Genomic DNA, 12,876 nt, shown 5'->3' on the forward strand with positions numbered 1-12,876 from the left:
AGGTCTTCTTCCGGAAGAGTTATGCCTCTCCCCACCAGGAATAAGAGCTCTTGCGCAAGGCGGCAATGTAGACAGGCAACATGAATTTCTTGTGCAAGAAACCCCTATAGCTAAAATGGCTTTCTGGAGCAAGAGAGCATCCACACTGTCATGGAAGTTCTTGCACAAAAGCACATGGCCGTGTAGATGTGCTCTTATGGAAGACGTTTTGCTCAAGAACTGTTCCGCGAAACAGTTCTTGTGCAAGAAGCTTCCAGTGTAGACATAGCCACTGTGTCAAACTACTTGTTTCATCATATGTATTAATGTTATCGCCATAGTCCTAGGTACAATAAGAGTTTTGTTTTGTTGATTGGAGGTTAATGTGGCCACACTGGTTTAGTGAACGAAGTAACGTTTGTCCAAGAATTGGTGCATGTGTCCAGTGCCACTTGCTCCTGAAGGCAACTATGTGACGTACTGTGGTTTGGTCAATGATAAGCTGCCAGTCCACTAGAATGAACATGTGAAGTTACCATGCCGTGCTCACATTGCATGAACAGATCTCTTGCATTCGCCTTCGGTGGCACTGCCCTTGAGGAATCTTCCCTGTGGTCTGAGTGCCACAAGCCTCACTCTTTGGATTCCAGGACCTATTGGTTTAAAAAGGCAGCGGGGCTTGTGCATTTCACGCTGTTTCAATTCCCCCCAGCAGTAAGGCAGGCCTGCAGGGGACGGCGGGGGAGGGGGGCAGTGTGGTGCACTCCCAGTAGCACTGAAGTCTCCCCTTTCAGGAGCATGGAGCTGCTCCCCCTTTGCCCAAGGGCCTGGCGTGGCTGTTGGCCCCCTGCTCAGACAGAGGAAAAAAATCCACCCACGGATGGAAAAGCTGAGGGGGAACATTGTTGTGCACCAAACTGATCCCTGCCAGACTACCTGCACCATGACGGAGTCTCTCTTTGTCCCAAAAGATGCTTTGGCCCAGGATGGTGTAGGTCTGGTCAGGATGGAGCACGTCTGCCAGCGTGTATCCAGCCTTTGCTACGACCATGGAGTCCATGCTGAGGAACAAGAGGGTGTGCCCACCCCCGAGGTAGCAGACTCCGGTCTCGGGGAGCAGAGCAAGCAGCACTGGTTTGGCTGTGGGTTTGCCTCACTTCACCCCCCACCTCCGAGGGTGCCTCCCAGGCATCCATGGAGTGGGCTTGTTGGGGTGGGACTGGGGACACTTGCAGAGCAGGCTGCAGGCATACATGTTGCTTCCTGGCTCCCAGCAGGGCTGCTCTGGGCCATGATCTTCTTAAATTGACAAGGTGCAGGCACTTCCCTCAGAGAAGCATGGAATCAAGGATTTAATTCACAAGGTGTCCTGCCTCTGCTTGCACCAGGATTAGAGGAGAAGGGGACTGTGTTTGTCCCAGTGCAAAGCTGGAAGGGAGAGGGGTGTTTTTTCCTAGGTCAACACAGAACACAAGGTGCACTCGTTTTGCGGGGTGAGTAGCTGGAGGTGGAACATGACCAGGTTAATTTGCTGGGTGATGAGGCAGGGTCTATCTAAGGCAGTGGTCCCCAACCATTTGAGGTTGCCGGGCACCAGGGGGCGTGGCCGTTCGCCCGCCAGGTGCCAGGGGGAGGGGACACTTGCGCGCCTGGGAACAGCCCCCCCCCATAGCCGCATGCCCGGGGCCGGCGCCCCCTCCAAGGGCTGCGCGCCCGGGGCCGGCGCCCCCCCCCGCCAAGCGCCGCACGCCCAGAGCCAGCACTCTCCCCCCCCGCCAAGCGCCGCACGCCCAGAGTGCGGGCGGCCAATCCGCAGCGCTCCCGGGGCCGGCTCCGGCACTATGCATGCGCCATGTGCCCGGGGCCAGGCCAGCCCCGAGCACTTGGCGGGCGCACACAAATGCCCCCGCGGGCGCCATGGCGCCTGCGGGCACCATGTTGGGGACCATAGATCAAAGGCATCAGCAGTTTCGTGGAGCCAACTCCCAGTCCTCAAGGGTGGACACTTTCCATGGATCCATACTGAGGTCTGATGGAAACTCTTGAACCCCTTATAAGAAGCCTGTATCAAATTTTACAACATTGCTCCAGAGGCTGGGGATGCCAGAGCTCCTCAGATAGGTCACCAGAAATCCTCCATACAGACCCAGGTGGTCCTGCAGCAGACACTGGGCATGAGACATTTCAGCATGACCACTTAAAGTACAACAAAGTTCTAAGCAACTGCAAACAGAGTCATACAACCGGCAACTTGAATAGGAGGTGGTGCTGTCAATTCAGCTTGCAGCTACACCAATGCGACAAGCTAAGGCTGTAGCCCGCTGCTTTCCGAGCTAGCAGGAGTGTAAATAGCAGTGTGGCTGTGGTAGCATGGACAACAGCTGTGGGAGCATGGCTGAGCTGTACCAAGTAGAAACCCATCTGAATCCCCTTCTCTGTACATACTCTGCATGGCTCAGTCAGGCCTCCGCTGCCGCTGTCAGCGGTACATGCCATGGCTACACGGCCATTTCTGTTCACATTGTCTTGATGAGAGAGGGCGTGAGTAGCCATACTGAAGTGGTGGCATTCCACCCCTAGCTCTTAGTGCAGACTTAGGCTTAAATAGCACCACCTCCTGGGACCCAAGTGGTTAGCCAGGCTTGTTGGTTTCCATCAGAAATGAATAAGTCAGTCAGATATTGCTTCGAGGCAATCCTGTTGGTTTACACATGGTCCTGCTTCACTGACCACAATATAAATCCAACAGCAGGAGACAGTTTCTTTACTTGCTGTTTCGTGCCTCTTTCCAGCCAGCACACTGCCCCAAAATGCTCCCCTTCACTTTTTTTCAGGTCATGTAAGTGCTTTGCTCTCTGGAGCTGCCTCGTTGCCTTCCCCCTGAACTGTTTCTCACTCTCCCTTTCTGTCACTCACACATGGACCTCCCTCACCCAACACTTAGCCCCTTGGATTTGCGGTAAAGTTCCTTCAGAAAATTACAGGTGATTCCAAATACCATCCAAAACAGTAGAAAGCCTTAATTACTGCTGTTAGCTCTGCTTAAGCAATGGGGTCGCATCCTGCACCAGTAAAGTCAAATGAGGGTTTTGTCATTGACCTCAGTGGATGCAGGGTGTGAAACAGTCTTTGTTAACAATACTTAGTTTTACACAGAATACTAGAACTGGAAGGGATCTGGAGAGGTCATCAAGTCCAGTTCCTTGTGTTGGAATTGAAAGTTTTATTCTTTTTATATTTGTATTTTAGGATTAATAATGTAGCAATGTAAGGTAACATTATCACATTTAATATTTTATTAAACTAAGCCCTTTAGTAAGATGATATATATATAAAGTTTAGTAAGTAAAGAGACTGGATCTCATATTGTGTCTATGTCAATGAGATTAGAAGAGTGTTGAAGGCCCGAGCCTTCAGTGTGAATTGTTTTACTTACAAAAATTAGGAAGGCAATTTACAATGCTGTTTTGCTGTTTGCTTTTGTTCAATATAAAACTTTGCTGTTTGTATCTCTGTGAAAGGCTGTTTGTATGAATGAGATAAGAAGGTCATCGTTAGAGCCACATGGTCAAGAGAGAAGGGTGAGAATGCAGGGTGAAGGCAAACTGTAAAAGACAGACTGCAAAAAAGACATATTGGGGTCAGAGAAACCATCAGTGCATACCCACAGTCAAGAATTGATCAGATTGGCAGATGGATGGCTCTAAAGGTGAAGGCATCCCTAAAAGCAACTGATTAACAATCCAGGATAGGATGAGCCTCTTGGAGATGTTAACATCAACAGGTCACAGACAGACACAGAGAAATCCACAGACTTCAACAGAGAAAAGGATTATAAAAGCAGGGTGCCTTGCTATGGAACTTTGGGTTCGTTTTGCCACCAACTCCAGAAGAGCATTGGATCGCAACTGACAAAAGGCCCTGCTCTCCCTCCGTGATTGATCTGGCTGGCCACTAGATTGATACTCTGGACTGGTAACTTTAACATCGTCTGGCGGGACTGTGTGTGTGTCCAGTGTTTGTGTGTGAATGACTGAAAAGCATATGCAACTGTTGTATTCTCAATAAATGCGGCATACTGCCTTTTCCCCTATAAAAGATCTCGTGTGCTTTGTTTAAGCATAACACTTGCCATCATGGCAGGATCAAACACCATCTAGATCATCCCTGACAGGTGTCTAACCTGCTCTTAAATATCTCCAGTCCAGTGATGGAGATTCTACAACCTCCCTAGGCAATTTATTCCAGTGTTTAATCACCCTGACAGGAAGTTTTTTCCTAATGTCCAACCTAAACCTCCCTTGCTTCAATTTAATCCCATTGCTTCTTGTTCTATCCTCAGAGGCTAAAGAGAACAATTTACCTCCCTCCTCCCTGAGACACCCTTTTAGGTATTTGAAAGCTACTGCTATGTCCCTGCTCAGTTTTCTCTTTTCCAAGCTAAACAAACCCAGTTCTTTGAGTCTTCCCTCGTAGGTCAAATTTTCTAGATCTTTAACCATTTTTGTTGCTCCAATTTCTCCACATCTTTCCCGAAATGTGGTGCCCAGAACTGGACATAATACTCCCAACTGAGGTCTAATACCGTACATCAAGGAGCAGTGGGACATGTTAATAGGAGTTTGCAAAGCACTGACAACTTTGGTTGGTGCTTTTACAGATGTGCAAAACAAAAAGCTCATTGAATATAATCAACAGTAATTGTTTTATATCCTAAATACAATTAAGATACATTTATAGCTCATCTGCCATTAGGAATTTCTAGCTCACTAGATAATATTCTAACAGGATGAAGAAATATACGAACATTTCCTCCAGGAGATATTCGGTTATGAGCGTTTAACTTTAAACAAAAATACTGTTGTGACAATGATCACAGAAAGTATTAGAGGCCCAAAATTACTACAGTTGTAGCTAATAGAGAAATCCCCATTGACTTCAATGGCAACAGGATCTGGCCTGTTTTAGCCAGTGTTTCTGCTTACTTTGATTGCAGGCTGAATTATAGCCCTGTAATCTCGGGAACCCATAGTATTTTCCATTACTACATCAACAGCTGTTAGCTAGTGCCCAGACTCTTAAAGTGCATGATTCCTCACTGATACACATAGCTAGCAAGCTACACCGGACTGCATCTTCATTATAAATGCTACGACTTCAGTTGTGTTTTCTCTCCTTTTCTAAAAGATAACCTATACAAAGATGGACACCAAAATAATGAAGTGGTATGAAACTGATGTGACATGACTTATGTTGGAATAAAAGTAGTAACCTTATCTTTAGCTAATGCCAACAAAAAAAATAAATCAGTGTCACTACTTTTGTTCCAAATACCAGTGGCCATACACAGACTTGCACTGGAGTGCACTAGGTTTCATCCACACCTTTTCTTATTTCTGAGCAAAATTATGTATAGACAGATACTAAGGCACATCCTGGTTGGCTGTGCTCACATGCTGGTCCAGTCACCACAGTTAAGGAAAATACCACGTTGCAATATCTTACTATATATGTTAGAAACTGTTTGTATCTGTCTGAGTCCATTTGTTTAAAAATTTCCTCCTATACGCTAAGAGCTATTTGGTAGGCAGCTTCCTCTTATGACAAAGCATAGTCAGGGGTCGGTCATGTCAGGGCAATGGGATGTGCTTAGACTGCAATTGCTTTTCATAACAAGGAAAAGGAGGGGTCTGATGGCAGGACAGTTATGCTCCAGAATGACCACAAGGGGGCAGCAAGTGCACGGGACAGTTATATTGTAGAGTGACCACAGGGGATGGCCACATGTGTAACAGCATGGCCAGCTGCAGGCCGGGTTTTGAATGCTGCCAGCCATTGGCCCCAAGTAAGTGGTCCCCCATCCTAAAGTTGGAGCCCAAACCAGCCCACCACCCCCAAGCTGTTGGCCCCAGTGTACCAGCCAGCAGCCCCACCAACCAAGGCCCCTCCCCACCGTGGAGCAGGTGCCAACCAGGCAGCACAGTGCCTGCTGGCCCTTGGAGCAGCTGCCGGCTCCCCTGGGAAACAGCCACCAGCCTGGGCTGGGCAGCACAGTCCCGCCACCACCACCCCCTTCGACACCAGATGCCTGCCAGAGCCAGGTAGTGCAGCCAGCACCACTGCAGCCTCCCAGACGTCAGCCAGCTGGCAGGCCTTCGGGCTGCCCTGAACCCATCCCCCAACCCGCTGCGCTGAGCCTCCTCACCTCCCAAGCCCTTGCCCTCACTCCTACACCCCCACACCCTGCCCTAACCTGCATCCCAACCCCCTGCCCTGACTCCTGCACCCCCCATACCCTATACTGACTCCTGCACTCCACACACCCTGCCCTGTGCGCCCCCACCCCATACTAGTTGCTTTAAATGAAGGTACATGCAGTCCCACTAGTGGGAAGTTAAGGAATAACCTACCATAAGCCAGTTTTTCTCTCACCTATAACATTCCAGCATGTATGGCACGGAACATGAAGGTTTATATGCATAGAGTTGAGCATTCTTAGACACCACAACCCTGTTACCATGTCTGCGCACACACACACACACACACAGAATGAGTTACTATGAGCGTGGAAACTCCCATCCCCTCAGCCAAAACCAGTCCTGTCTGAGCCCTTTTTTCCCTCCTACCCTCCCCAAAATGGAAAAGCACCTTTATTTGTCCCCCAAATGCAAAAGGCCTTTTGCATCCCCTAGAAATCTAAATGTCACTGACTGACCCACTTGTGAAATTCTTCCACTCCCATTAATGCAATGTAGGTCACCAATTTCTGCTTGATGCCGTGCGTATCTTACTTCGCTTATTGCTTAGCAAAACCTAGGGCCGTGACCAAAAAACCCCCTTTGTTTATCTTTCCCCTGAAATAATTGTCATTGGTATCCATGGCTTCATTTATTTATAAAACACGGGTCTGTCCTCACTCTTTCCCTTCTCTTTATGAACACACCATCTGACTTTCATATTCCTACAATTGGAGGACACGAGCACTCTTTAGCTTTTAGTGTCCTGCCAAGATGCCAGTTATGTCAAGCCCCTCTCCTCAAACAAAGGAAGCCATTTTCCCTATTCTAGATTCCAGTGCTACACATCAAAACCCTGCATTTGCCTGCCTCTCTGCTTCTTCTATTGTCTGGGCTAACACAGAGGACTGTGTGCCGATCCTTTTTAGAGGTAATTGGGAAACGACAAAAGGATAAGCCTGTGTGGTCCTTTCATTGCACACCCTCCCATTGCACGTGGGCCATCCCTTATAATGATGCCATTATCTAAATGTCAAGAGGTAACATTAACCAAAGGGGGAGGGGGGAGAACACTCAGCAAAGCCATAAAACGGGAACATCACAAGGACTCATTATTCGTATTCAGCCTCGTTAATAAGGTATGTGCTCCTGGTGCCAAGACAGCTAGAACAAGTCATCTCAACGAGCTCAAGGTGCCTAGGAAAAGCTGTTGTCATTAGCTAAGATGTTCGCAGCTTTTACCAGTGCTTGCTTTTTAATGGCCACATACTATATACAAAGATTGTTATGTTTAAATAGGATAAAAGGTTGAGGTAATCATCAAACCCACATGGCTGCTGACATCAACCAGGCAGGCAATTATTTTATTGTGACTATAAATCCTATGTATAGCAATTAAGCAACGTGGGGATTATTTTCCCCATTATATGCATGTGTCATTCTCATCAGTACTTATATGCGTACAAAGTACGAGTAGCACACAGAGCTGGGCAAATGCATGCAGGATTCAATTTGGAAAGGGAGGGTTGGAGGCAGATTAACTCCTGCTGGTTCACAGGGAGGTTTGGAATATGAATTTGGATATCCAAGGAGAACACATTCACATCTTCTCTCCCCTCTGCCACTACCAATTACACAGCACGTGCCCCATCGGGCTTGTCTTCTGAAGCTAGAAAGCCAGCCTGATCCGGTCCAGCACCGTTGGTCTTGTTGAAGTTGGGAGGTGGCGGCTATCCAGGCATGTGACATAGGGCACCTATCAAATCCCATGGCTGCCCAAGCATGCAAGCAAGCTCAACCCATGTTGCCATAACTTCAGTGCATTTGAACTGAGGACTCTTCCTGAATGGGTCTGAGATACAATACATGCCTTTCGTACTGCTAGACAACCACAACCGGCAGCTTCCACCAAAGAGCAACACCCAATTCTTCCTCCAGCCCATCGCACTGGAGCGGTAGCGACTCTTGTGGCTCATAGTGCTTCACGACAAGGACATCAACTATCGTTTGGTTCAGTGCGTTAAAGGCTTGCTGTCAGAGACCTGTCCCGTCACACTCAACATTCTGCTTTGTGAGCTCAGTTCCTGCTGTTCCACTCCCTTCTTTTCCCCCGAGTTTTATGTCCTTGTCTCTGCATCTCGGTAGATTGTAATTTTCTGTCACAGTCTCATTCAGCTTCTGTACATCATAGTGAAGTGAATAATGAGGTTCTGTGCCATTTTTTTCACCCCCTTCCTGCACTTGGTTGACTGCTGGAACACCTCAGGTGCTGGGCTTATGCCCATCGACAGGCACAGCCATCTGTAGTGACCAAATAGCGTCGCAAAGGTTGCTTATTCACGTTTATGGGCAAAACTTATTTCTCACATTACAAACTGTAACAACACTGGCTTTGGCAAGTTTTGGCAAGACATCAATTGTGGATGGTGGTTTCTTTTCAGTGCCTAGGATGTATGTCAATATGTGATTTGTCTGGTGGTTTCTTAAGTACCACCATACAGCTTATCTCAACTGTATTCATCCTGACAGGTGCAAACTTGAGAGCTCCTTGCTTATTGGATTATGTAGTGCCACTGGAATTTTCCTTCGTGGTTAGCAAACAGGTTCCATTGTGGGGCCTGTTTCAGTTGCAGCTTGCCTTGGAAAATATCTCCATGTGCTTTTCAAACTGTTCCCATCGGTCATGGGTCTCCTTTTCCTTCTTGGACTGCACCTATAAAATTGTGAGTCTGGGTTCTGATCCGCTCCATGGCTTGTATGGCTGTATACCCAAAAGGTGTTTGTGAGGCTTACCATCCACCTGCCAAAACTTCCATTGGTACCATCTATTGCTTTCCAGATGTGTTACTAGGTGGTCACATTTTCATACAGGCTGCATTGGGGTCTGTGGTAGATTATTAGATTGCCCCAGCTCTTTGTAATGAATATGTTCCAGTTCAGTCAACTCGGGAATCTCATTGCAGGAGGCCCCAGCTAAAAACACATAGGACATTTTCCTAGTAACCTCCATATTGCATGCACAGAGGCTGCTATTGTCCCTTGTTGTCTTCTTGTCCAAAGAGCTTGAACCTGATATGCTCTGCAAGAAGAGAGACCATCATCTGTCTGATGTGACCAGGCCTGACAACAGAGGCAAGCAAAGGGGGTAGTTGCTCCGGGGACCAGCAGTTCAAAGGGGCACAGGACTTCTGGCAGCCAGAGTCCTTTTATTTGCTGCCAGAGTTCCACGCTGCATGCTCCACGCAGCTGTGCAGGCCGGGGCCCAGTGCTGTTGTGTGGTAGTGCCGATGTATACCGGGGTGACGTACAGCGGGGACGCCCTGTACTCCATTGGTCCATGCAATCTGGTATCCTGCTCTCTGGCAGTGAACCCCAGGCCAAATTCTTCTGAGCAAAGTGAAAACTCCCTTCCCTGAAGGCACCTGGACCATTGCATAGCTAAGGGGAAGGACATGTCCTGGGTGAGTGCAGCTGGTGGGAGCGTATGTCCTGAAGCAGGAGGGTGCATAGCTGTCATCGTCTTCACCGTAAACCAGTGGGGCTGGAGGTGTGCTTTTCCATACAAGTCTCAAGAGAGAGTTATTGGTGTGGGTGGTGTGGTTTTTTTTAAGCTTATAAAATTAAGATAAAAAGGCAGCTGCTTTCCCAGGGAGTTTCTCTCTGCCCAACCCAGCAGGAGCTGTTCTGAGCTGCTCTCGTCGGAGCCTAGTTTTACATATCTTACAAGGAGGCAGCTGAAAGGCAGCCCATGAGTGCAAACCGAGCATGATGCAATGGAGTCTCTGCGCACAAATGCCTCATTGACAAACCTCATAAGAGCCGCGTGTCAAGAAATGATGTTTCCGCTACAGTAAGCACATGCCACAGCAAATGAAAAATCATCTGGACAGTGACAAAACACAAGTGGAGAGGGTGCAGATGCTGTTCTGCGAAGCAAGAGAAATCCACAGCAGCTTGTCGATGAAAATGGGGAATATTTGTAGGCAGGGGATATCAGTCTTACAGACATCACATTGCCTGCTATGAGGCAGGTTAAGCCTCATAAAATAGGAGAGGCAAGCATTAAGAAATCTAAGTTAGAAGAGGAAAAATATGTAGCAACACCTAAATAGTGACATGCGAACAAGATAAGCCAGTGAGGGCTGCCGAATGTTGAGCTCTGGCATGGTGAGTCCATAATGATGTTAATTAACTACAAATGCAGCAGAGCATTGTTAAATGCATTTGGGATATGCACACGCCCCATTTGGGTGGAAAATTAACGAGCTGCTGTTCATGTGGAAAGAGAAAGCATTAAGAAATTGAGTTACAGATGAAAAATCGGGAGCTGCTTCCATGGGGTCCTCCTACCACACATATGTCCTTTAATTAAAAGCAAGCATCTGCCCAAGGACTGCAGCACCTAACCCTTTACTAATTGATGGGCAAGCGTCATCAGTTGTGATAACAGAGCTCTTGATTGCAGATCTAAATTTTTTGACCTTGGAAAACAGGGAGCTTTTGTCCAGGTGTCACTGGGTACTGATGATGGCAACGGCCTTTTTTGTCCTGACCTAAAAAAGGGATTACCATCAGGGCTGGCATTAGGCAACATGGCAGCCCTGGGAAACTTGTGTTTTGGTGTTCTTGGCCTCTGTGGGCCTAGTGCCACCCATTTCCCCTGGCACCCAGGGGCTCCCCAATCCCTGCACCCCCAACTTGTAATCCCTTTACTACTAACCCTTACATTGGGCCCCCTTTACCCCTCACCTCTGCACCGTGCCCCCCACATCCCAGCTCTACCCTGTATCCTCCACCCTCTTCACCCAGCAACACCCATGCCCTATTGCCCCTCATGATCTATGGCACCCTGGGCATTGGCCCAGTTTGCCCAGCCCTGTTACCAACACTCACAGAAACAGGGAGATTTGGGCCATTTTTCTAGGCACCTGCCATTTAGCAAGTTGGGCACAGCCCTCTGAAGTTTCTCCAGCTGGATGTTAGGTCAGCCATGTTACAGGACAGGTAGAAGACCCTTTGGGGAGCGTGATAGTCCACAGGAAAGGAGGGAGGAGCAGGAATCAGGCAGCACTTTCCCTTGTCACCTGCCTGCAGAAACACAGGCAATGCAATCAAGATATGGTTTTCCCTTCCTAAGTCCTGATGGGGCTGCTGATGGCAGCCACAGAAGGAGTAAGCAGCACAGCCTGAGCCTGCTGGAGACTTCACCCAAAAAGGTGGTGCTGCAAAATGTAAAATAAAACAGCCCCTGCCTCTTTATCTGAGGGGGAAAGGGGTCTGTTCTTGGTGAACACCAACCTTCTACCTTTCCCTGAGTTGTAAGGTGCTGTGTAATGTACGCTACTCAATCACTTTTAGGTTGACCCCCTTGGGCCTGAGTTGGTTCTGTTCCCCTAGCGTAACTCTGTTGGTGTAAGGCTCCACAAAGTGTGGCTGAGCGGAGAGTCTGGCCTGTTAGTTGTGGTAGCTGGAAATACCTTCCCGTTCACTTCAACATCAAACCGATGCATGAAACCATAAATACAGCAAGGAGTTAATTCTTTCAGTCCTCCATGAGAATCTGCATGGTGCCCATTGAGAAATACTGAAGGCTTCCTGCCCTAGAGTGGCCTCGCTACATTCCACTTGCAACCAATACAATATTTTTTACTACTATTCTATCAAGCTGTTGTGAAGGATCACAGGAATGACCTGCCTTATTGGAGCCCAGCAATGATTCCTCAAGGCCATCTCCAGGAAGAAGCAGTTTCAGATGAAGACAGTCATTCCAGAAAGGATAGGGATGATATAGCCTCGCCAAAAGGGAAACATTTTTTCCTGGGCTCCAGCATGCCATCTTGCTCTGAAACGAAGATTTAGACCCTGTATCATGTTTGGGCTGTCGAATCTCTCTCTGCTTTGTCTGTGTTCACATAAATGGGCATGGTTGCTGTGCAGCACCAAGGAGCTGTTGCAGTCCACCAGAAGGTGGCTACATTTCAGTAGATGAAGTGAGGTGTGGCAAAGCTCTGGTTGTGTTCTGAGGGTGGATATTGTATGGCTCGGAGGCTTGGTGTCACCCTCCCCATAGCCTCTGGCCCTTCACTAGAGGAAAAAGTTACAGCCTACTGAGCCACCCTCACCCTTTGTAGTCCTGGTCTCCCCACTCTGGGGCAGACTCTGTGGTGGTGTGGGGAGGGTTGGGGAGAACCTGGGCCCACCCACTGCTCTGGGTTCTGGCCCAAAGCCCCTAAGGCAGCAGCAACATGGAGTGTTTTCTCCACTCCCAGTCTTGCAGCCTTTCCCTGGGCCACTTCCCCAAACACTCCCCCCAATACCTTCTCTGAGCAAGCCACTCCTGCTCAGCACACTTCCCTCCTTGCAGACCTCCGGCAGCGCATCTCTTACTCCCAGCCCTTGGGCTTTTCTCCTCCTCCTGCCTTTCCTGAGGGGAAGCCTTTTAGACTAGTCCCTAGCAGGCCTTAATGAGCTGCAGGTGCCCTGATTAGCCTGCTGCTTCAGGCAAGCTCTTAATTGGCCCCAGGTGCCTGCCTGCCTTGATTATGCCAGTTCACTCAGGGAACCCAAAACTATTTACCTAGTTCCCTGTGTATTTGCCCTCCACCAAACTACTGTAGCCACACGCTTCTTAGTTGTTCTTGCAGGGGTGTTAGGATAGGGC

At 48.4% G+C, this 12,876-nt stretch overlaps 1 long non-coding RNA gene across 2 annotated transcripts; it reads right to left on the reverse strand.

Moving 5' to 3' along the window:
• Window positions 1-7,221: 7,221 nt before the first annotated feature.
• LOC142830481 (uncharacterized) lies at window positions 7,222-12,641 on the reverse strand. 2 transcript variants are annotated; one of them, XR_012905767.1, is made up of 4 exons: window positions 12,533-12,641; window positions 11,907-12,057; window positions 11,144-11,299; window positions 7,222-10,768 (listed from the first exon to the last, which is right to left on the reverse strand). It is a non-coding gene; the product is annotated as an uncharacterized LOC142830481 (long non-coding RNA). The 2 variants fall into 2 exon arrangements; XR_012905766.1 differs by having other exon boundaries at window positions 11,109-11,299.
• Between the last annotated feature and the right edge of the window lie 235 nt (window positions 12,642-12,876).

The sequence above is a fragment of the Pelodiscus sinensis genome, chromosome 8 (assembly GCF_049634645.1).
Source record: "Pelodiscus sinensis isolate JC-2024 chromosome 8, ASM4963464v1, whole genome shotgun sequence".
NCBI lineage: Eukaryota > Metazoa > Chordata > Testudines > Trionychidae > Pelodiscus > Pelodiscus sinensis.